General features: G+C 32.1%; 1 protein-coding gene across 11 annotated transcripts in view; it reads left to right on the top strand.

Moving 5' to 3' along the window:
• The first annotated feature begins 1,300 nt into the window (after window positions 1-1,300).
• The window catches only part of LOC125051319, a 185,084-nt gene continuing 160,541 nt past the window's right edge, over window positions 1,301-25,843 (top strand). For all 11 annotated transcript variants that reach the window (XM_047651545.1, XM_047651547.1, XM_047651550.1 and 8 more), the window contains exon 1: window positions 1,301-1,679. The gene's annotated coding sequence lies outside the window, so the exon portion shown is untranslated. The remainder of the gene's footprint in view (window positions 1,680-25,843) is intronic.

The raw sequence follows: 25,843 nt of genomic DNA on the forward strand, positions 1-25,843 counted from the left end.
ACTATAAAAAATACTCTATTAGATAAATGTAATCGCATTTACCATAACGACAACTTGAACTTATTTCATTTTACAATACGAGTAACGGTTGAAGCTTAAAACGAAAACGTTATCGTTGAGTAGCATAGCATAGCCGAGGTTCAAACAGAATCTAGCGACTATTATATCTATAATCACTGCGACAATTACGCTGAGAATGGCTAGTTATTCCAAAATATATTTTTTAAATATCCACGGGACCGTGGATTAGATTTTTTGCTTCATTGATTTAGGTAAGAGATGATCAGGTGACCTGGAACTCACAGTCGAGTTGGGACTGAAATGTGTGTACTAGATACTAGTGTTATTTTTCGTTTTTGTAGGAATATAAGTTAGAAATAAAAATTTATTTATGTATTCAAAGATGTGACACCGTGACTTTCCTTACTCGCAATTACTAAAATATTCTATGATATATAGGTCTTATGAACCCGGTTTTCTGAGTAGCAGATAGCCTCACATAGGCCTACTATCTACGAAGTAAGACATACTATGTATTTCTTCATTAGATAAATAAAATAGTAATTAAACAATAAAAATATATATAAAAGAAAGGAGTTGATCTTACACTAAACAAATGAAGTGTTATTGAGCCATTTGAGAGATTAAATCGAATCTGTATTTAAAAGCACCTGAATGATATCGTTATAAAAACGTAATGTGTCCTTGTTAATACATACTTCCGTTGTTTTATGATATCATATATTCAGAGAGTATGTTCTGTTGTTTGACATTATATTGCTTGTAAATTATTGCTGTGGTTTAGTTTGTCTGTTAATTGAATGAATTCATTGCATGTGATTCTTCGTTATTTTCTTATAAAGTTAAATTATTCCATCCAGACTTAATTTTAGATTTAAGGGCTCAAAGTCTATTAAAATTAACGGTCACTTAAATCGTTAAAACCGTTAATCGGCTTCATAACATTATTAAAATCTCACTCTAGCTCCAGACGGAAATTAAAAAACTTTAATCTATGCTTCGTAGATTACTAATAGATATTTATTATATAGAACATTAATTTAATGAGACCCTTTAAGAGTCGAAGTTTTTAAATTTGTACGCAAAAATTCTACCATATTGTCGATAATATATCACAAATACACACCTTAAATAGCCTACGAGGATAAACAACTTGAAATAAACTGCTAATTGTAAAAAATTGCATTAAATGAACACGGCTGAAAAGTTCCCAGGGAAAGCGAGGTGGAAAATGCAAGGGTTGGCGGGAAAATCACGAAATACAATGCCAGTCTTTCGTCGTACGCCGACAGGTGCGGACGGCTTGCGCGTCTGACACGTTCGCGGACTACGATCGACCAAACGAACATACAAAACTTATTAAACCCCACCCGAGCCCTCAGCCCTTAACGAACGAAACGTGCGAGCTTTGATTAATATGATATACGTATTTAGTTAGCCATGATCCCTAAATTTCAAAATCAATTTTTACATAAGAAACGACTGAAGTTTTCTACTCGCATTGTTTATAAGATTTTGTAAAATTTACACCTTTTGAGATTTACTTTAGTCCCAAAACTTTCGAACAAAGCTTTTAAATAGTGAGTGTTTTAGAACAGTGCTTAACCTTTAGTTGTGTGTGTAGTGTTTAGTGTTCTTGCGTTGACTTTTATTGATTGGTAAGCTTTTATTTATTAAATATATAAGGCATTGCAATAAAGCAGTTGAGTCTATGACTCTGTCTTAGGTTCGAACCCTTCTCAATGTACTCGACGTGTGTATCAATTGACTTACTCTTCTTTCTATATGCGAATTTAATCGCTCGTAAGAGCAAGAGCGGTACTATTTTCAGACGTCAGAAGACTGTTTGTTACTGCCGTTAAATAAAAAAAAAATTGCCATCGAAAAAATTTTTTGCAATTTAAATTCAAAGTAATTTTCATCACTGCAGTTCGCGTTTTAGAAATGCAAAGTCCGGAGGGAGGTTAAATAGGAACAAAAGTCTTTAAACAAAGCACAATGCTATCCAATTATAATTGTTCCTACTAACAACGCTACTTTACGGTACCTTTTTCTTACTTTCATTTTAGATTTTAAGCCTATATTTCGCTACGATAAGATCTGAGACAAGAATTTACTATTAAACAAATAATCCATTTAATTAAAAATATATTCCTTTTACCGCCAATACAAATAAATACAAAATCTGACGACTTAAGCAGGCTAAACATACCTATGTCTGCATTGACATAGTCAAGTTGAATAAATTAGAGGTTTAAATATGGAACGTGACGGGATAGTTTTGATAGGAGGGGCCACCAACTCATGACGAAGAATAGTATTATATTTTGAATGAAAATTGAGCTATTATTATATTGTCACTAAGAAACTGTCATGGGCGCTATAACGCAAAGATCACGGTACACTGTGTGCCAAGTCCAATGACATCTTGATTATTTTTAGACTATTCCACATAGCCAAATAGTGCATAATGTACAGTCGTAATTGCTAAGATTTTGTGTATGAAATTTAATTCCTTGGTATTTAACTCATCAACTTCCAACCTCATTTAATTGGTACAGAGTTGAATATAAATTGGTTAAATATCCGTTGAAACAATGATATATTGTATGTTGTCAAATGCTTCTCTATAGAACTCATAAATATGTTTTTTTTAAGCCAATTCACACCAATTGACCTAGTCCCATGCTAAGCTGGTGAAACTTGTGTTATGGGTACTAGGCAACGGATTTACATACATATTATAGATAGATAGACATATAAATACATATTTAAACACCCAAGACCTAAGCACAACACCAAATGCTCATCACATCGATGTTCGTCTCAGCCGGGGATCGAACCCAGGACCCATGGATTCGCAGTCAGGGGTACTAACCACTAGACCAATGAGTCGTCAAACTCATGTTCAATTTCAAATTATATGTGACACGGAAAATGTACTTTTATTCGAGATAACAGTTTGAATGTTGAATTATTACAGAAAGTCAATCTCATGTGAACCGCAAGTGGCCTTTGTCACGGGAGGACGTGACATTTGATTGTCATGCAATTTCTAGCCAGTGTCCATCAGAATATGTGTGAAAAGCTTTGATTTGACTATCACTATAGGAAGGAAGCGTTATTCAAAGGCCAGCCGATAAAATAAATAAATGCATATTAGTATTGTCTTTGATTTACATAACCTTTACACATTTAAAGAAAAAACTTTTTAACCGGACTGAAGTTATGTATTATTATAAATTTACAACTATTTAACATAATTTTAAATTTATCCGACGTTTCGCGTGCTTTACAGCGTGCGTGGTCACGGTGACTGAAGACAAAAGATGTTGGATGTCAAAAAGTATCACAGCTGCAGCATAATTTAAAATTATGTTAAATAGTTGTAAATTTATAATAATACATAACTTCAATCCGGCTAAAAAGTTTTTTCTTTAAATGCATATTAGTTCAGTAGGAGCTCAGACTTCCATTTAAGAACATATATTATTAAAGAATAATTATTATAATGGGCCTAGTGGCTTCAGCGTGCCACTCTCATACCTGAGGTCGTAGGTTCCATCCCCGGCTGTGCACCAAGGGAATTTCTTTCTATGTGAGCATTTAACATTTGCTCGAACGGTGAAGGAAAACATCGTGAGGTAACCGACATGTCTTAGACCCACAAAGTCGACGGCGCGTCAGGCAGTGGAGGCTGATCACCTACTTGCCTATTAGATTTAAAAAATGATCATGAAACAGGTTCAGAACTCTGAGGCCAACCTAAAGAGGTTGTAGCGCCACTGATTTATTTTTGATTATTATAATTATTTGTATAAGTAAATCTAGAACAAAGAAAGATATACACACAAATATCATAAACTATCGCACACACAAGACACATTACACACATATATAATAAGAAAACTAATCGGAGCCCTCAACTGTATAAAATTACCTTTACAAACTCTTTCTAACTTTCAAAATCTTGTCTTGTAACCGTCACAATCTTTACATAGTATGAAACAAATTCGTTTCTCTCCTAAAACCTTACACTTATGTAAAACTATGCAAAACGAATTGCATTGTAAATCAGAAGGAAGGTACAATAAACATACATAAAAAAGCTTCATTTCCTCTTATTTATTTATTGAAGTAGTACACCACATCATATATAATGCATTTCCTACAGTATATGTTACAAGCTTTTTATTTTATAATACATGACAATTATGGTGAACATCAATTTTACAAACAAAAAAATAAATATATTACACTTCCAATATTAGTTTTTGCCAGTAATTTTTTTGCTGAACAGTGCTGATTAGGTACCATAGAGGCGCTTACAAATGATTTTTTTTAAGTTAATCAGCCAACTAACAAATATATCAAGGTAAGAGAGGTGAGATAGAGATGCCAAAAGTCAAATGGGCTATATATCATACCCAGTTAGATGTAACTCTTTCGCGCTTAAAGAATTCTGATGAAATAACGCTTACAATGAAGTGAAGGCTGTCTAAGTAACACGTAGGGCCTATTTATTTCCACGTTTCTACCCTCTTCATCTGCGAAGAATTCGGAATCAGGTCATTTATACAAATCCTTTTATTGCCCGCCTTCATTCTGGTAACATTAGCCACTTAAATTGGTTTAGAAACTGTTTCGGGCTAATTAACTAATCTCTAATAACAACGATTGCCAAACAAAATGACATACTCTTCTTAAAAAAGCAAAGCACTCAGGAGCCCTCTGGCATTTAGAGTGTCGATGGGCGGCGGTATTATTTTACATCAGATGAACCTGCACATCGCCCACTGCTCTATAAAATAAAAAAAGCTATGGAATGGTATTCTATGTAAACACAAAGCTTACAGTAGAGGTGTTTAAAAAATATTGTTCTTTTGACAGTTACTTAATTAATATGTATATGTATGTGTATGTATATATATATATATGTATATGTATATGTATGTGTATATCTATATGTATATGTATATGTGTATAGTATGTAATAGTGTCAAAAAAATTATTACATTGTTATTTATTAGTTAAATATTTTTGTAAAATTAATTAAAGAATTGTATATTTTTAAATAAAATATTTAACAAAGTACATAATCATTCCATCAGCATTAGTTGATCACAATTGCAGTACAAAAATAAATATTATGACGTCTTGACATGTAAATTACAAACTATATAAACAACTCAACCTTATGTGTTAATGCGTAATAAATTGAAACGATGACAAGTTGACGTCATTATCGATTTTAAAACTCAATAAATGTTTTCTCTAATCGACGCTTGGTTTCATCTTAAAACATTTTTAATTATATCTTGTCCTCCAACCCTTTAATTGAATTCACTTCTGGTTGACAGGTAAACCAAGCTTGATCCAAGGAGTCAAAATAAGTCAACAAGGACAAAAATAAATTAAAAAATTATCTTTTAAAAATATTGAGAAAATCTGTAAGAAAATATTTCTTAATGAATTCTGAGTAGGCTGTATTTGCTGGTGATACAGTTAGAGTACGTAGTGATAAAACAAAACAGCTTTCACGAAACGGAATTCTGCTAGCTAATAATTATTTAAACATACACTTATGAGCGTTAATATGAAAATGTATGCTCCCAAATTTACATTTACTGCCAGTTCAATCAAGGGCGTAGAACGGATGATAAGAATTGGCAATAAGCTGTCCGTCAGTCTTTTAAATCACCAAGTTTTTTACTAAACCTTTGTGAAGCTGCAACTACATCATGCTCCTCATCGTAAATACTGATAATAAATAGGAAAAACAAATGTTGAAACTAACTGAATAGAATTTCGCAATACCACCGGTAATAAAATAGAGGACATAATTTCTTTAACTAGACATAAAGACGCCAGCACATCTGAACTAGTTGTGCTTATAACTAATTGGTAAAAGGAAGAGTATTAGCAGGTATATTCTATGTGCGCATTTAAGATTCGCTCGAACGGTGAAGGAAAACATCTTGAGGAAACCGACATGTCTTAGACCCAAAAAGTCGACGGCGCCTATCAGGCACAGAAGGCTGATCACCTACTTGCCTATTAGATTTACAAATCTGAGGCCCAGACCTAAAGAGGTGGTAGCGCCACTGATGTATTCTTTAATTAGGTATATAATATAATAAGTTTTTTCAATAATACATGTACTACTTTACTATATAACGAAGCATAAATTGTCTTTGCCTATACAATACTTCTGTGGTTATAAATTTCTACTCACTCTTTTTTTAATAAGGACCGCAGCTGACAAAGGCGTTAGGGTTAAACCCTAGAGTTATTACAGACATTCGTCGTGTCTTTTATATTATCATAGTATTTCGCATTAATATGCTGGCTGTACGGTGTTTTTATTAGAAAATATATTTCTTGATTTTGTTGTCATAAAAATAAGTTGACGAAGAATCCGTGCAGTTATATTTGGTTCTATTTAATTATTATTTTATATATAAGTCTTTATCTTGCAATCAGTCAGCTAGACTATGAGCAGATGTGTTGAGAGCTGTTAGGCGTTTAGAGCAAAATCTCCATCGAGACTGCTCCTCTCTTTCAACCGTCAAGACTTAGGATTTGTCACCTTTTAAGCCTATTTATTAGGTCCGGTATGGTTAGTTGCGTGGCAAGCTTATTAGGATGCATATCTAGCCTTTTTTTGTATTTCATACTCCAGGTCTTGATCTCCTCTTTGACAGTCCTGATTCTGAGGTGCTCATGAATCTCCGATGTTTTTATAAACCACGGACAGTTGGATATTTGTTTCAAGATGTAATTTTGAACCCTCTGTATGATACTTATGTTAGAGTCACACGCCGAACCCCATAGTTGAATCCCGTTATATGATAATTTAGTTATTTCAATGTTTTAACTTTAACAAAGTATTAATATCTCTTAACTTAAACAATTAAAACCTCATTAAATACTTACAAATCCATCAAAACTTTAGAATCTAATTTGAAATTTATCCAAGATTGGATCTTTTACAAGTTTACGACAAAAATAGGTATCTAAGGCAATCTCTGTATATTTATTCCAATCTTATTATTGTGAATAAATGAATATCAAGATTAACTTTTGCATGTAATCAAAATCTTACTTTGATAAGGTCTCATTTATATTGACATTAAAACATACTAGAGGGAATCAAATTGCAAAACGAAAAAATCTTATTCAGATTAATAATATTAAAATATAATATTAAATTGAGAAACAAAATTGTCTGTGAGTGTTAAGTGAAGACCTTATAAAAAACTCACTTGCATTCAGGAACAAAATAATGTTGTAATAAACTATAGCTCCTATTGTATTGTTGAGGAAAATACCTATTATTGGTGGTATTTATTTTCTCTTTTTTTATACAACAAACGAGCAGAAGGCTCACCTGACGTTAAGTGATAGACACTCTTATTGCCAGAGGGCTCGCGAATGCGTCGCCTTTTAAGAATTGGTACGTTCTCTTCTTGAAGGACCCTAAGTCGAATTGGTTCGGAAATACTTCACTGGGCAACTGGTTCCACTAATTCCGCGGCAAAACTGCCTTAAAAAACGGTCAGTTGTTGAACGGCTGATGTCGAGGTGATACGGGTGGAATCTAGTTTTCTGCCTCGACGTCTGATGATGAAACTCAGCTGTAGTTATTAATCCAAACAACTCTACGTAACACCAAGGGATCAAGCCGCTCAGAGATTGGTCGTCAAAGATTCGAACCGCTCTGCGTTTAATACGGTAAAACTTGATTTATAATTTACGCATTTTAATGAATTAGCAATGTGGCAAAGGGCATTAACCCAGATATCAACAAAATATTAAACGCTAAGGGAGTAAAATATTGAATTAACAATATTGTATTGTGCATAACCGCCCAAAGGTACGTTATCATAAGAACATTACATAGCGAATACGTCAATCCAATGCTCGTACTACTGATTGACGCCAGGATACGAGAATTATATTTATTTTCGTAAAAAAGAGTTCTGGTTAAATCGAACGTTTGACATGATCCCGGCTGCATCTCCCAGTACGAATGAAAAAACCTCAAAGACTATTAAACGTTTTGTACGGTTTGAATCGAGATAGGATTCCTAAGAACAGTTCAGGTATCTAATGTATTACTAGTCTTCTATACGTACCTACGGCTCACTATCTGCTACTTTTAATGGTCCATTGAATAGGCTATCTCGCTTTTACAACTTGATTACTAACATTACTGCAAATAATGATATATTTTACAACAATCTTCCAACTTACCGTAATTTTATGTATCACTTAATCAGATTTAAGTTTCTATTTAGATTTTATTTGCGTTAAATTTTTTCCATGCTAGTTTGAAATTTTGATGTTCTATAAGTGATGTATATGTGTATAAAATTTGTGATATTTTCTTGTATATTTTAAGCATACACGTTGTTTTATGACTTAAACATAAATTATGGTTTTATGTTCACTGAGTGAAACAAAACAATTATTAAAGAGGTCGCAAAAATCTACTGCAATGTAATAAAAGTATTACATTCGGAGATCACAACTACAACTATGTTCAATTAACATATCAGGTAATCTTGGTATTGTAATCGCTTTAACAGTAGGCGTATCTAATCTCGAGCGGTTTGATTCGGATCGATATACGAAATGAAATTGGACGACTCTTATTACATTTAACCAACATTAATCCGTATGTAACGAGTGATTAGCGATTGAAGTCCCGTATGAATATAAGGAAAGCTGGTGATTATGTTTCGAAACGCTTTTTGCATTGTTAATATAGGGTATGTAGTATGTACTCTGTACTCAGTCTCAGTTGCCCACTAAGATCCTCCAGAGCCTTCAAAGCTCCATCCAGAAGCTCAGAAGTTTCCTGGGCACTTCACAGGCTTTACGACCTCACTGATCCGGGGATCTGTTCGTTGTAGCGCCAAGGACAAAGAGATGTTTATTAAGGAGACAGTGGCCCGTAATTGTCCCTATATTAAAAATAATATTGGGTTAAAAAAACATAAATCAATATGCAATAGTTAGTTATAATACTTAACTAAATTTCTTAGACCTTAAGAGAAAACTAGCAGGACAAATATTGCACTGGTGAGGTAATCGCCGAAACTGAAGCCCATTTTGAGGATATAGACAAATCGTACAATAAAAATAGTATCAAAAAACTGTATGACCGCTAGAATCGTATCGCTCTCGAAAGCAACTATATTGAATAATCAAATTTAAAGAATCAAAAATTCAAGATTTTTTTATGCATACTTTTTCAGCTACGTTGATTCAAATCAATTAAGGCGTTGAAATCCCTAAACTCGCTTCAATCAAATAAACTTGCTTGTTTGGATGAAAAAAATATTCTATAGTAAATGTATAAGCCTCGTTTTTTATTTCAAACAATTTTATTCGCTGTTAGAAAAACCCGGCTTTTTATTTTTAACGAAATACGTGTCACTATATTTATACGAATAATTGCCACAGTTCTGTGGTTTGGTGTCCACGAAAAATAATTTGCACAGAACGAGTCACACAGTTTTAATTAATTTATTTATTTATTCAGAAGATTTACAGCACAATTCAGAAATAGATGTATATATATATATAACATTAATAGGCCAATTAAAAATCTTCACATATAGTTTTTTTTTATAAAAAAAGAAGGTAAACATTCAAAATATGTAGGTTGTAAAACAAAAAAGAAACAACAGAATAAATGTACTTCATTCATCATGATCGAAATAATTTTGTGTCAAAGCTTTCCTTGCTGTCACCACACTCGTGGCGAACATATCAATGTCAATAGTTAACTCATTATTGTTCGCTGCTCTTACCATAAAGTATATAATCAAGTATATAATACTCAAAGCCATTTCTTCGGACACAAAGGCGTAGTATTACTGAAATATGGAAGTGAAGTGTGCATGTGTGTGTCTGTGTATCGCCAGCTAATTAGTATCAGAATATCTTTCGACAACTTTTATAATCTTCGCCTCGAAAAGGAGCTTAATTATGAAACATAATTAATAATTTTATACGTTTTTTGTATTGAAATGTCGAAACAAATTTTAGGAAGAACAAGGTTTAAAAGACTAAGGGTCTGTTTCACAATGTATGGATGAGGTACCAAATAGCTATGCAACACAAAAATTATTTGGAAGATAAATTGTGCTATTTGACATTCATCGGACTCATAACTTATGATGGACTTTATGTGACGAATAGCGCTATCTGACAGTCGTGAAACGCAACAATAGTGTTTTCAAGATAAACAATCCGCGAAAATAGAGGACACCGTGAGCCTTTTCTGCCAAAACCCTCCATCTTTTAGTCGATACCAACTCCGGGGAAATAAATACAGATAATACAACTTTTTCTACAGCTGTGATACTTTTTGACATTCAACACCTTTTGTCTTCAGTCACCGTGACCACGCACGCTGTAAAGCACGCGAAACGTCGGTTAAATTTAAAATTATGTAAAATAATTGTAAATTTATAATACATAACTTCAATCCGTTAAAAAATTGTTTCCTTTAAATATTTCAATAAAAGACAATACTATGCAACAATATTGTTTATCCTAACAATAAGTAATAAATAGCTAATTTTGAACTTATGTAGAACTTATCCGTACATTGTGAAACAGACCCTAAATGTATATTTATTTTCGTAGGATAAAACGAATGTCCTGTAATCCATTACACAAGGGAAAACCCGTAATCGTTTTGTAAAGTGAGAACTCCAAACAACACTTCTGAAATGGATCCCTTAAACCCTATTTATTAAAATATATTTAAAGGCGAACAAATGATAGATTAATTAATATCTTTTTGTGTAAGGTCCAGTTTTATTAACTTTTTTTTTTTTAGTTTAAGTACATTTATCAGTAAGTATATGCTTACTGTAAAGTTAATAATAATGGCCAATTTCCAAAACCTAATTATGAACTTTAAAGTTTCATTAATATAGACCCTTAAAAACCATTAACTTTTAACATGAGAAAAAATACCATGTAACATTAAGAGCCATCATATCAAAAGTCAAAATCATTTATTCATATAAGTTACACAATGTACAGTGTACACTTATGAACGTCAAAAAAGAAATATATATTAAATGCTTCTATATTTACATTTACTGCCAGTTCTCAAATCAAGGGCGTAGAACGGAAGAGAATAACTGGCAATAAACTCTCCACCACTCTTTTTAATCGCCTAATATACTTGTATTGTCAGGTTTTGGTTCGTCCACCGTTGGACATCCTTCTTCATTCGGTTCCACTCGTGTCTGTCGTGGGCTAGGCGCGGCCAGGTGAAAAGATATGGAATTATATTCAGAAAAATAATTTAGTTCCTCAAAAACAATATCTATATATAGGTCTAAGTAAATTAATGATATTTTTATAAAAAAATTACACAATTTCTTTGTTTTAATCTGCTACGAACAATGAAGCTACTTATCATATTGCTACAATGTATTATTTTATTTCTATTGAAATAGTTTCTGTCGACTGTAATAAGAACTTAAGTTAATCTTATTACCTTGGAGCTGTCAGAATTCTCTAATTATAACTTCAGTTTCTAACTAAATTAGTGAGGTACTTGCACACTCGGTATTATATGGGTCTTGAACTCACTAATTCGTTCCTAATAATATTATACTCCTCGTGAGACTTGGGATTGTTTGTAATCCAATAACTTAAATATGAGAGGGGTGGTCAAAAAGTTCCCGGAATGACAGGGAAGGGTAATAAAATGAAACATTAAACAATTTTTCCTTTTCAATGTACTCTCCCTTAACCTTAATACATTTATCAGATCTGTCAAATAACTTATTAATACGGCGGAGTGGACCATAAAGAGCTAACATCTCTTGTAAGTTGGTTTGAGGTGTCTTTTCCTGTTTGGTAAGGAACTTTATAACGGCGCGATGTTCAATTTTTTTTCAGTGGCTAGTCTCTTACAGATTTATTTATTTACTCGTTGATAACTAGATTAGGCTGAAAATTTGTATATATACTAACAATGAGTCACTCAATTAGCTGGATGAGTAAACTCAGGCTAAGAAGGCTGTAAAAAATTTTTGTTATCGATTTATATTATAAGATAAGCTTGTTTTTTAGATTTTAATTCAATTATTTCTTTCAAAAAAAGAAGTAAAGCCAGTATTTATACTTAAAATATTATTTTACACAATTGCGCTGTTATTAAAAAAAATTTAGTAATTGAAACGTTACATTATCCCTGAACATTTATTCTTAAATAATTTTGACGGCTGGCACGTTTAATATTAAGTTCAATAAACGTCAGTTCTAAAACATTATAAACTAAAAATAAACGTAGTCATTAACATCAACCATAAATAAATCTAATAGTTTTATGCATAAAATTAGTATACACATTAAATTAAATTTATCTTAGACATAAATTGATATTAAAACACTAATATAAACGCGAAAGTTTATAATGCATGAAACTAATATGAATACGAATTATTAAGCGCTAAGATGATTGTAACTATTTGAATAAATAATTTGTATACCTCTACATACTAAGAGGACAATGCGTCTGTATTTACCTGTCTTCTTCTTTTTATTTTTTTATTTATTACTAGATGACCTGGACCAGGTTTTTATAATAGACTAAAAGAGATCGAAGCTCATACTGCAGGTATAAAACACAAATTTAAAGTCATAAATTATAATTAAATATATGAGAGCAAAGTGACAATTTTTATTTACGAAAGGGAAAAGACATTATATATTTTCCAGCTATGAACAGTTTCTATTGGAAAATTCAACTATCATTATCATTTCTTTACTAATGTTTATCACCATTTAAACCGTTCTTGAACTTCCACAAATATTTAAAGATAATTAGCCAAATGGTCAAACCAAAAGGTCCAATTCATTTTTGTATACATTTATATAAAACTTTCATATATTTTTAAATTATATTTTTGTCGAATAAAGAACAAATTGTTGAAATTGTCGATTTAAGAGGCAAAGCAATTAAATTAAGGCTTGTAGAAATAACTTATGACTAAGAAATATTGGTGTATTCCTTTTAAATTTTACTGAATCAATAAAGCCTGGCGTCTTTGAAGAAAACAAGAAACATTTTGCTTATTCGATTTTACAGAAGCTAAACTAATATTCAAAATATAATATTCTAAAACATGATTCACATGAATAAATGAAAGCTAGGTTATAACGAAAGTACTTTGAAGTCTAATCCTCTTTTGCATTTCATTCTAAAATAGAATAAAATCTAAATTGGACTCTTTTAACCTAAGTACTCTTTCTGTAAAACTTACTCTGTGATGAAAAGAGACAAATGACTTTAAAAAAACCAATTGAATATAAAAAAATATAAAGAAATTTCCATGTCACAATTTAAAAAATGTGTATACTTTATGATTTAAAGAAGTTTGCTATCATTATTCTTTTGTTTTTCTTTTCGAAAACAATATAAAGATATTAAGGCTATTCTAAAGAGAAACCGACACGTCAGTCCGTTAAGTAGACAGTTGAGTTGGGGAAAAATTAAAGGTCGTTTTAGACTGCGTTTCCTACGTAATAAACAGCTGAGTTTGAGTCCCGGCCACAGGTGGTACGCTTGGTATAATTTTAGACTGTGAATCGTGGCGTTCATTGTCACCCGCACTCGCCAAGGCCCGCATTTGTTGGCTCATCTTGACAACGTTTACAATTACATAAGTTCACGAGCATTCCGCGTTCTACAGTGTTCCGTGTAAATAATTCGAATTTCGAATTTAAATTTTGAATTACTGAAAATGATTCTATGATAAGCTTCGTAGCAGTTTTTAACTGTATGTACTTTGAATTATATACATGACAATATGTTGTTATTATGTATTTTGATGATGCTTATAATGATTTTTTGAAGTTATACTTCTTTAGGCGCGTTATGAAAAATTGATGAGAGTGAAATTTTACGATGCGCGCGCACCGTGACACAAAATTAACAGAATGAAGTTGCCCACGGAAGATGCTACGGCATTGGACATAATTTAAAAACGAAATTCTTCAGAATTTATGTTACACTTAATGTAAGAGAATAATAATAAATATTAATTTATTTAATTTTTCAAATGTAAACTGAACTTTATTGACTATAATGACTCCTTTTCCAGTCTTTGATTATTTTATTGTAATTAATTATTTGCATGCAATCAAAAACTATTTTTAATAATGCCAAAGAAGTATAACTTCTTACGCGCGTACATAAGTACACGCACCCTTTTTTTTCCTCCTCTTCCCAAGTTGCATCACTCTGACGTGTTAATGTAGAACGGCGCATCAACATCAGTCAGTATGTAATAAAAGAGTTTTAATTATTTTCGTTTCTCTAAATATAAAAAGGAATGCAAAACCAAAATCCTTACACACAGTTCTTCCACCATAAAAATAGTACCAAGTATTTTCCCAAAAACATCGTACATAAAAATAAATTGGATCGTAAATCGTGGTCGGTCAACTTCTGACGGGAATGTGAAGTGCTGTAAATAAACTAGAATGATATGGGTAACCCATAGTTAACCTCGTAATTCTAAAGTTTACTGACATACAAGGACAGGCGGTTTATGACGCTAATACTCCTTCAGGCAAACGACTTATCTTATAGGCCGATCAGAACATGTATATTTTTAAAGCGAAATATTTACGTAAAATTTAGAACCGCTAAAGCCGCTAAATTAGTCTAAGCATGACTAGCCTGAAGTCGTTTGTTCTAGTCCCGGCTGTGCACCTATCATTTTCGCAATGTCAAATCAAATAATTTCATTAATTATTTTATATTTATTTATTAACACTTCGTTGCATTACAATATAAAAATTTAACATAATTAAATGTAAAGGAGGGCAACTGGCAGCCTTATCGCTTTTGAGGGATCTCTTCCAGGCAACCACTGTGAGAAAAAAATGTATTAAATTAGATAAGGTAGGCAAGAAGTGCAAAAATACGTATTACATATAGTTATTAAAAAAAAACTAAACTAATAAAGGATACATGAAAAATAAAAAGTAAAAAGTGCACATGAATCATGATAATTGAATTTAAGATCAGTCTCACGTCAGTTAGTAGTTAATACGAAAGTTAGGGATACGGTATATATCTGAGACACGATATATGTCTTAGCGCTTAAAAAGCAATTTCTATAACGCATATAACGCTATAAAACCACTTGTCCAGAAAAAAAACCCATTAGAGCAGAATCACTATATATTTTATAATCGGATATTGTGAAAATACTTTGCTTCGTGATTGCCTTATGGCAACCCTAGGTTGACTCGAGTGCCACTTATGTAGTCGACACTTTGTTAACGCGATATGGCAATACTGCTGAGGTCCCGGAAAAAAGTCAAAGTCAAATCACTTATTTCAATTATTAGGCCTATGAAAAAGGCACTTATAAAGGCAAAATGACAGGTTAAAAATATTTTAAAAAATTACTCTAGTTGACTCTTCCAAAAGGTAGTTTCATATGGAGAAGAATGGGAAAGAAACTCCATACTTACTCTTTTAAAATAGTTCTTACAATATTTTGTATTCATTGATTTGTATATATGTGAAGACCATGTACCTAGAATAAAAAAAGTGGGTGCGTACAAAGTACACAATATGTCAGAAGCGAAACTTCTTAGGCAAACTAATTTTTAAATCTTGTTCATATTTATACAAATCTATAGGTAACTTTAGATTTCCGAGACTTAGAAGGAGGAAAAAAGGAAGATATGTTAGGAATTTAATGAATTTGATTGTCATTACTATTTAAAGTGTGGAAAATTAATAAAAACGCGTCTGATGCGGTAGTATTAGTACTACCCGAGATGGTTTTAGTACAGCCCTGCGATTCTGTAACTCACTTTTCGAACTCGCACAGCGATGATAAGGAGGGACAGCTTGTTGTTGTTTATTGTTTATCAGAATGCCAAATCGTAAAATGACTGCTTCTCGACTGATTTGAGCGCGACCGTCGCTGCGAAAACCGCTGTGCGAGTTCGAAAACTGAGTTACAGAATCGCAAGGCAGCTCATCCGATTCTCTGAGTAGCAGTGTCTGTAGTCGACCCAGAGACACCTGTTTTAAATGCAGCGGAATGAATTTCCACTTTGGTCTAAAAAACGTTAACTCGCGGTTGACATGAAAGTACATACCAGCCAAAATATTTAAAGAAAAAGACTGCTTGGTTAATAAGTAACTGTTATCTTGCACTGAAGAGCTCTATAATATGAGTTATCGAAACATTGGCACAAAGCCAGCCAGTTGTATAAAAAGTACACGGACACAATAAAGGGATTGGCATATTATAAATTGTATCCATTGCAATTAAAATTTCTTTCCTATAATGTAGTAGTAAAACTAGATTGGCTGATCTAAAAGAGTGACGGAGAGTTTATTGCCAGTTCTTCTCTTACGCCCTTGATTTGAGAATTAGCGGTAAATGTAAAATTAGCATTTCAAATATACATTTTTTTGACGTTCATAAGTGTACGTTGTGTTACCTACATGAATAAATGATTTTGACTTGACTTGAAGTAGTATCTTCATTTCATAGCAACTATTTTTAAAATTCAAACTTAATGATGAGGGCAAATACTTTAAATTTCCTCCAGCTTTTTTCAACTGCCTCCGTTTATGGCTTTCTTCCTACCGCTTCTATTTCTTCTCCACCTTTTTTTGTTACATACAGTAGTGATAATTATACTTGAAGCATATAAAAAACAAGAATAATTCTCAAATACAACAGCATACCCTATTTGTATGTAAGGGTGTGGTATCAAACACGTAATTTATTAAAAGGTATGTCTCTGAGGATTATTAATCATTTATACGCTCTCCTAATTTGGTGATTACTTAGAGAAGTCCCGAAACATGGAGCAAATAGATTTCGTCCTCTATAGCACGGTTGGACTTCACAAGTAGGTCATCATTTACGTTTTGGTTTACGTCTATTACCGTGATAATTATCGTTAATATAACAAATAATCATTTATTTATTTATTTATTTATTTATTTTCTCACAAAAACTTAAACTTAGGACATAAGGAAGTGACAGTTATATTATACTTCTGTTTATGAAAAAAGCAAGTCTGTGTGAGACTGATGCCTGCTAAAGGTAATAGTACCTGTGTTACAGGTCATCAGGCCTCCACCACTTCGGATCGACAGAAGATACAATACAATACAATACAATACAAACCATTACATTACAATACATTACATTGCAATATATAGAGGAAACCACATAGGGTATGTGTGTAGGTGTAAATTATGTGTATGTGTGTGGGTGTGAGTCTGTGTATGTTTTATATTTCATTGCTTAAGTGTTAGTCTATTAAAGCTAAAACTATTATACTAAAAATTTATTCCCTATTATTAACAAAGATTAGAATCAACTTTAAACTCAACTATTTAATTATTGTCAGCATTTTTTCTGTTTCCTCATAGTTGAGGTCCAGTAGCCACAGTGCAACCGTCTTCTTGCACTCGTATTTAGTTAGGGGATATGTGGAATCATTAATTAGTTTGTAAATATTTTATTTATAACGTACTCCTACAGCTAACGTATATTAATAAAATAATAATTATACTAAACATATAGCCAAGATGAAATGCATAATATTTACAAAAAGGTTCAAATATTACAGAAAGAAACTATTAAAAAAATTAAAATTATTCAATACAATTAAAATACCTAATTTGGCTGTGTTGTGAGATAGTGTACAAGTGAGGGTTTTATAAATCACTAATTGACCCGGCAAACGTCGTTTTGCCATGTAGGTATATTAATTCTAGAAAACATTTTTTTAGTTCAATAAAAATAACTATCTACTATAATAAAAAAATAGGGGTTGATCGTAGAGGGGTGACAATTAAGTGTTATATATATCTTTGTATGTCGTATCATAAAAAAATTAAAAAAAAATTGTTTATAAAAAATAATAATTAAGGGGTAGTACCACCCTTAACATTTAGGGGGGTGAAAAATAGATGTTGTCCAATTCTCAGACTTACTGAATATGCATTAAAAATATTCATAAGAATCGGTCGAGCCGTTTCGGAGGAGTATGGGAATGAACATTGTGACAAGCATTAATATATATATGTTATATATCATAACCGGAAGTTGTATAAGAAATTATATTAGTAATAACTACTTACATAAATATAAACAGAAGAGCAAAAATGCCCTTAAGCCTGGCACATCAACCCGGAGGTCGTGAGTTCGAATCACCAATCGATTTATCTATGTGCGGCATTAACACTTGCACAAACAAAGGTGTTTGGTGAAAGCAAACATCGTTAGGAAAATGGCACGGTCAAGAAATCGGCACAGACGCCAACGCCAACAATCGCCACTTTCTTGTCTATTAAAAAACAATATCAGAGAAACGCATACAATGTCTAATGTACTTGGCGTCCAAGAACCATATACAAACATTTGTTAGATTAATGTCATCACTCACTTAATATAATTTATAAAAATTAAAAAAAAATGTAACAATTTAAAATTAAGAAGTATTGTCCGTGTAACAAGCTACAAAGATGCAAAGAACGAAGGTATCAAGTAGCCACTTCTTCTTGCGTCTTTATCCTATTTTTTATTAAATAAAAAGGTACATTTTTAACAGATATTGGAGCCCCTGAACTAAGTCTAGAGAGACCTGTAACATCAGAGTACTCCGCGCTTCCAACGGTTTAATGAAATAATAACTTAACTATAATTGAAACCAAAACACTATATTATAAGGAAAAACAGCTTATTACTAAACTAAAGATACAGATTTACATGGTTGAGACATTTGTACACACCAGAATGATAGGGATGGATGGGATGGGAGGTGGAGGGTGCTAGTGTAAAATAGTGTAAGTGTATTGTGGAAATTAAGAATGGTTAAAATATAATGGAACTAGCAATTCAGTTTCTTCGTAGTTTAGTGCACAAAGCCACTTGCTAATTATTAAATTTGTTTAGTTTATAAGACCAAAAGACAAACGCCACTTTGAATCAAAAAAATATCGAAAGACGCTACACAATTGGCCGCCTCATGCTCGATGAGCGAACCAAACAAAAAAACATCTTAATTGTGTAAGAAACAGGAAGTACGTAAACAGGAAGTACAATAAAATCTACAATCTTTGTATTTTTCGAGCCGATATTGAGTTCTGGAAAATGTGCACAATACAATGAATTGATAAAGTTCTAAGAATCTCCTTATTACTTTATTAAAGCCGAGTATTCAGCCATTCCGATATTGGTCCTCGCTTGACCGCGTTATGGTGTCAGTAATTACTATTATTAAATTTAATATTTACTCCGGCTATTTGGGTTATGTCGTGGTGTCATAGATATTGTGGTGTAATTATTATTGATGATAATCGCGCTAAATTAAAATTTCCTTTATGGGGATTATGAATTAAATGATAGAGAGAATATAGGCGAGCTTCCTTTCTATCAAAATTTCTCTACTTTACTTCCTTTTTACTTTACATACCCGCACGTGCTCCCTTTATATATATTTTATAATGCAATTTACTGTTGCAGACATTGAAAACGGCTTTGATTGTTTTTTTATATTTAAAAAATTATATCCGCTGTGTTTTGATTTACTATTTCATTGTAAATCTATATAGTTCGCCAATTCTCCGGATTAATTTGTTCGAAGCTCGATGTTCTATATCCCAAAGCTTTTCTCGGTAAATAGGCTTTTAAATGCAAACAGAACAATTGTTTGTTAGACATAAGGTATCGCGGACTTTTTGTAGATTTTCTATGAAACTGCAGTACATCACTTTGGTCTATTGTCAATAGTTTTAGCAGCGTACGCGATTCAGGAATTTTTATTGGCCGTATTGGGATACACTATCGTAATGTCATATACAAACCTCACTTTTTTTATAAGATTTTATAGCCTATGTTTATCAAAACAGTCCTGTATTTTTGAAGCCAAGTCAATGCAACCGATCAAATCTTTACTTTTTATAATATTCGTTGTGAAAAAAAATGGCGATTAATAAGAGTGGCGGAGAGTTTATTGGCAGTTCATCTCTTCCGTTCTACGCCCTTGATTTGAGAACTGGCAGTAAATGTAAAATTAGAAGCAATAATATGTATTTCTTTACTGACGAGTCATAAGTGTTCATTATGTTACCTACATGATTAAATGATTTTTACTTTACTTTACTTTATTAGTGTAGATAACATTATTTTACTCGTAATAGAGCTAGATATTTTAACATTACATTTATTATATTGTAAAGATTTATTTACGCTCCTCTGAACGTCCGCATCGTACTAAAAGCCTAATCCGATTTTGAATCACGGTTTTTAATATAGAAATAGAAGGAATTTTTTATTCGGTTAACTGAAACGTTAAAATAGGTTTAAAAAAAATACTAAAAACGATGGCGTATTTTAAATTACGCTGGGTGGTAATAAATAATGAATGTTTCAACATCATTTAGACTACTAAAAATAGTCCAATGTAGTTACTATAGTATAGTATAGTTAGTACTATATTCTCTGCAGAATCAGTGTGTGAATTTATCCAGATGTCCGTCGATACATTTCCGAACCAATGCGGCTTAAATCCAAAATTTTAATAGACCGGCTACGCACTCGTTAACTAGTGTTATTCATAGGTGACGATATCACTTAATACCAGCACTCCCAAAATTATAGAAAGAATACCAATTTCGTTTAAATCCCATAAAACTCTAAAAGCTTTTAATATTGGACATAATGCATGTGTAAGCGCAAAATCACTTCAAAATACTCGACGATGATTTAATTTTGTTAAAAGCTTTTAAAAGCCATGTTTGGCGAAACTCTACAATGTATGTAATAAAGTGTAATGGCTGCTTCCAGTGCGGTATATACAAAATTGTTATTTGTATAATAAAGTATTATTTTTGATATAAAACTTTATCAAATTGAATATTAGTAATCCTCGGATCTAAAGGGTCATGTCGGATACTACTATTCATTGATAATTTCAGTTCAGTAGCCTTTGTGAGCGCCGCCAGCGTTTGAGTCTTAGGATTAGTTTCAGAAACAAGATTTAGCAAGGACTATATCTATATATAAGTCAAAATCGATCACTTACGTCCATATTTGTATTCAGAATAGCGTAATTTAGGCCAAGTGAAATCTGTGACTTAAGCGAGAGTAGGCTGCGAATTTGGCGCCATCAATCGGACAATCATGTAATTAAAAATACAGATAATTATTAATGTAATGTTTAAACTTTTAACAAATGTATTTCTAAATTTATTTATTAAGGTAGGTAATCAGCGTGTCCTGTGACACATAGGCCTCTTCCAGCTGCTTCCATTCTTTTCTGATGTTAGCTCTTCTTCTCCAAGTAGTGCCTCCTATTCTCTTTATATCTTCTGCCCATCTCTTGCTCTGTCTTCGTCTTTTCCATTTTCCATCGCGTGGTTTTTAAATTACTTCACTTTAAATTAATAAATTTGTTTTGTTAGTTAAAATGTCGCAATTTCATTTTTAGTTTTAACTTGTTTTGGACTTTAAATTATTTTCTCCATACAGATCTACATTAATGTTTCTTGCAGTTTGTGGTGATATTAATATGTATCTGTAAATATAGTGCAGTGTTAAATTTTTAATTATCTTCACAGATAACTAAAAACTTTTTTCTGTAGTCATACCAAAAACAATAGACACAAGACTTCGCGAAGTTTGACAAGAACACGGTTTCTGCATTCGAATTTGTAAACTTGGTTTGTGCCCGACTCAACTCAGCCCGTGTTAAAATAAGTCTTTAAATCTCAGCCTACAACTCCCGTTTATCAACATTAAATATACGTTTTTTGTAGGTGATACTACGTTCAAGGAAGTGCTAATTGCGCTTGCGCTTTTTGAAGTGAAACTTCTTTAGACGCATGAGGCTAAAATTTTTAAAGAACGAAGATGTGCAGCGGTTTTGTCGATAAAAAGGGAGAGAGCGATTGAGTCCGATTGAGAGAGAGTGAGAAGGGTAAATTATCTTATAGAAATTCTATTTTTAAAATTAAAATTTCGTAAAGAGAATTTATGAAATATTAGTATTTTATATATATATATATCAAATTACGAATTGTAAATTAAAATGCCACGTGTTTTTATTATCAAAGAAAAAAAATTTTTTATAATTTGAATTAATTTTCGAAGCTTTTAATATGTTAATGACAATTAAATTCCTAACATTACTTCCTTTTCCCTACCTCTAAGTCACAGAAATATAAAGTTTTAGATTTGTATAAATATGAACAAGACTTAAAAATTAGTTTGCCAGAAAACTTTTTTTTACTAACTATTTACTTAGGTCTAAGTGTGTGTGCAGGTACAATATACATTCTATTGTTTGATTGGCCGAATGTCGAACACATAAGCGAGATTAAGGCAAGTTTTATAAAACATTCAAATACCACTCTTCTTTACTTAGGACTTCCTTTGAGTCCTGCTTTGGACCGAAAACAAAGGACTTAATTATCTGCGGTCGAATATTAATTACTACATCCTCGCGCCATATGTAGCCTGTGGCGTTTGGTGTAAATTTATAGTCTGTGGATACCTATGAAACATAACACGAATTATCATTTACATTTCATGTTGCGTCAGGTAGCGTTTAATAAGAGCCTTATAGCCTAGCGGTCATATTAAGTGGATGCTAGATGAGGGGTACCGGGTTCGATCCCAGTTGGAGTGCAAGTTTTAATTTAATTTAAATTTGTTCTCGGTCTTTGGGAGGGTTGTGCAGTACCGTGCGAGTGCTTAAACCATACACGAACGGCACGGTCGAATTTCTAAGGCAAGCAGTGAGTTTGCTACCTAAGATAGACTGTGTAGGATGTAGCAATATGTTCTAGACCGAGGATGGAAATTACAAGTGGTAATTCAACATTCCTCTTTTAGTAGCACTTTTAATAATGATAATTTTAATAATTAATTAAAATGGACCTATTATGGTACTTTAGCAATTATATCGACTTAATAATATTAGTAAATACATAAACTTGTACAGTAAAGGCTTTGTATTGCCGTATCGGAAAACAGTTATACAATTGATCTATAGTATGTCGATGTTGATGTATAAATTGCATCAGGAGGCGAATTGATGAGTGTGGTCATTACGCTCCGATTCACGCTGCGATAAATACGAACGAATGGCTTTATAATGCCTTTGTTAAGTTTGCTAGTATTGAACCTTTAAATCAAATAAATATACCAGAATATGCTTGGTCCATAGAAAAATTGAGGTGTAAAGAAGCCCTAAATACAGACAGCATTTAGCACTAAGTACCACTTACTTTTTTTATGTATAAACTACAAGAACAAAAAACACCTTGGTGCCTGAAGGGCTACACCACAATACAAATTTTAAATTCCTTATAAATTAAACAGTAAATACAAAACAGTTATGTCAACGTATGAGATTTGACATACCGATGGCATACTTAACGCTTTGAATAATTTGTCAATACAATAATATATTTCAATGCACAATCGCTATCCTCACATCTAGCGCCTGTTAGCAGTTATATCAACCAAAAACATATTGCACAAAATAATCAATTAAGAAATTATTTTTGCACAATACATACTCGACGACTTTAAGGTTGAAAATTCACATGCCAATGCCACACAACTGGGTAGGCTATATAGAATTTTATAATAAAATATAACATTCAAATGCCCAGACAGTACTTGCAATAAATTGTGTGTACTCAATTCATTTACATTTTTAAAAAATAACAAGAATTAAAAGAAAATTCAGTCACATTGACGAGCTGCCAAATTATATGTAGTATGACATATTTTGTTAGCCACGCGGCAATGAAGATCGTTCAACATAGCGAACCTCGTTAAAATCTTGAATATCGATTAAAATTGTCACTGAAAACGTTTCTTAAGCTTTAGTTAAATATAATAGTCTATTGATTTATTGTATTATAAGTGTGCGTGTTAACAGTGAATAAAGCAATTTATGAAAGTAAATAAAGACCCACACAGCACACACAGTTTCCTGATGTTTTGGTAAGAAACAGTGTCGGAAACTTTATTGCCAGTTCTTTTCGTTCATTCTACACCCTTGATTTCAGAACTGGCATTAATTGAATTGAAAAATTAACAAATTTAAAAGCATTATTATACTGACGTTCATAAGAATACATGATATTTGAAATTACCGATTTTAGGGTTTATTGCCTATTTGAGTCAATAACAAAATTTACTACGCACAATTTTATAAAATACCTGACGGCAGATATTAATATTTTATATACTAAAAATAGCTGACGGGCCGTTCGAGTATTACGTAAGCAGTATGGGGGGTATAAGCAGTATTTTTTCTTATTTATTGTTTACACTCAACAGTAATTATTTACTTTTTTACTCATTACCCACGCACGAAATGCATTTTCGAGGATTCCTAAAAAAAATTAATACGTTTATGTACTATTATTTATGAGAGCTTTGCTTATTTTTGCTGGCTTGATATAAATTGAACGGACTACGAGACATATAATGATTTTTATTTACAGTAAAAAATAGCTTTAATAAAAGAAGGTCTTTAAAAAAAATAGGCAAACAATGTGATGCCTAGCCAAAAAAACAAAAACGCACATAAATAGTTTACGAAATATTCTCGGACCTACTGTTTCAGAATAATTTGATTACCAACATTGACACGACAATGTTATATGTTAATCAGTCTGTCTTGATCCCGTATACGGGGTCCATTTGGCACCGTTTCCATTTGTTTAAATTCCATAAAAATTACTGTATCGATTATAAATTGCGATTAATCAAAGTTAGACACATTCGCTCGCGTATGTTCACGTGTCTTAGGAAAGTAGTACATAGTTCAATATATTTTGTTCTTTTATCATCCATCATTATTTTAAAATTATTTCTAGTACTACAGTTACTACAAATAGTAGGTAATTTGGGTTGAGGGTAGTGGAAAAAGATAGACGGAGGTGATTTCCGTGTATTTTTTTTACAACTATGTCATTATGTTTTCTTGGTAAATTTGTCGAATCACGGCTTCACATTAAAACAGCAGAATTTTTTTTTCTATCGTTCTTTTCGACTTGTATTCAGTACCCCAAGTAATATTAGGGGTTGCATGATTTTGGACCCCTCGAAAAATTTTAAAATCTGATAATATTACATGAATTACTGTAGGTTAGGCTTTGTTTTTTTCTTCTAAGTGGTGTTTGTGATCAGATATAGGTAAGCCAAAATATTTACCTTCTTTCATTAATTTTCCAAATCATTATGTTTTAATTAATTTCTATGGGGTTAAAGAGCACGTGCCGTCACATTATTGCATGCCATAGTCGAGTGATGAAAATATGTTGAAAAAAATTTGGAGCTGTTTTAAGGTGGAGCCGTGACTTGACAAATTTACCATTTACTTAAATTATTAATTTAGGGTTTAGTTATTGCTTTTTTTCAATTTTATTTAGGTTTGTGATATGCCCTCAAATGACCTGTACAATGATACGGTGGTAAAATAATAAGTTGTTTGTGGTAAAACTTACCAAATAAAAATGGTTTGGTTGGATAAACCAAAAATCCTCCTGGCGCCCACATTAATTTATTGAAATTATTAATAGGATTTGTGATTCCTATTATAAATAAACTGTGCTTATTTGATATTCATAAGAATAGCATACAATGAAACAGCACACCAACAAGAGAATTCACTTTAATTGCTTTTCATTGCTATACAAAAATATATCTTTTAAATAAATTAATTCGTTAAATTTTCCTCATTACGCACCGCCATATAAATTTTC

Source organism: Pieris napi, chromosome 7 (assembly GCF_905475465.1).
Source record: "Pieris napi chromosome 7, ilPieNapi1.2, whole genome shotgun sequence".
Lineage (NCBI taxonomy): Eukaryota > Metazoa > Arthropoda > Insecta > Lepidoptera > Pieridae > Pieris > Pieris napi.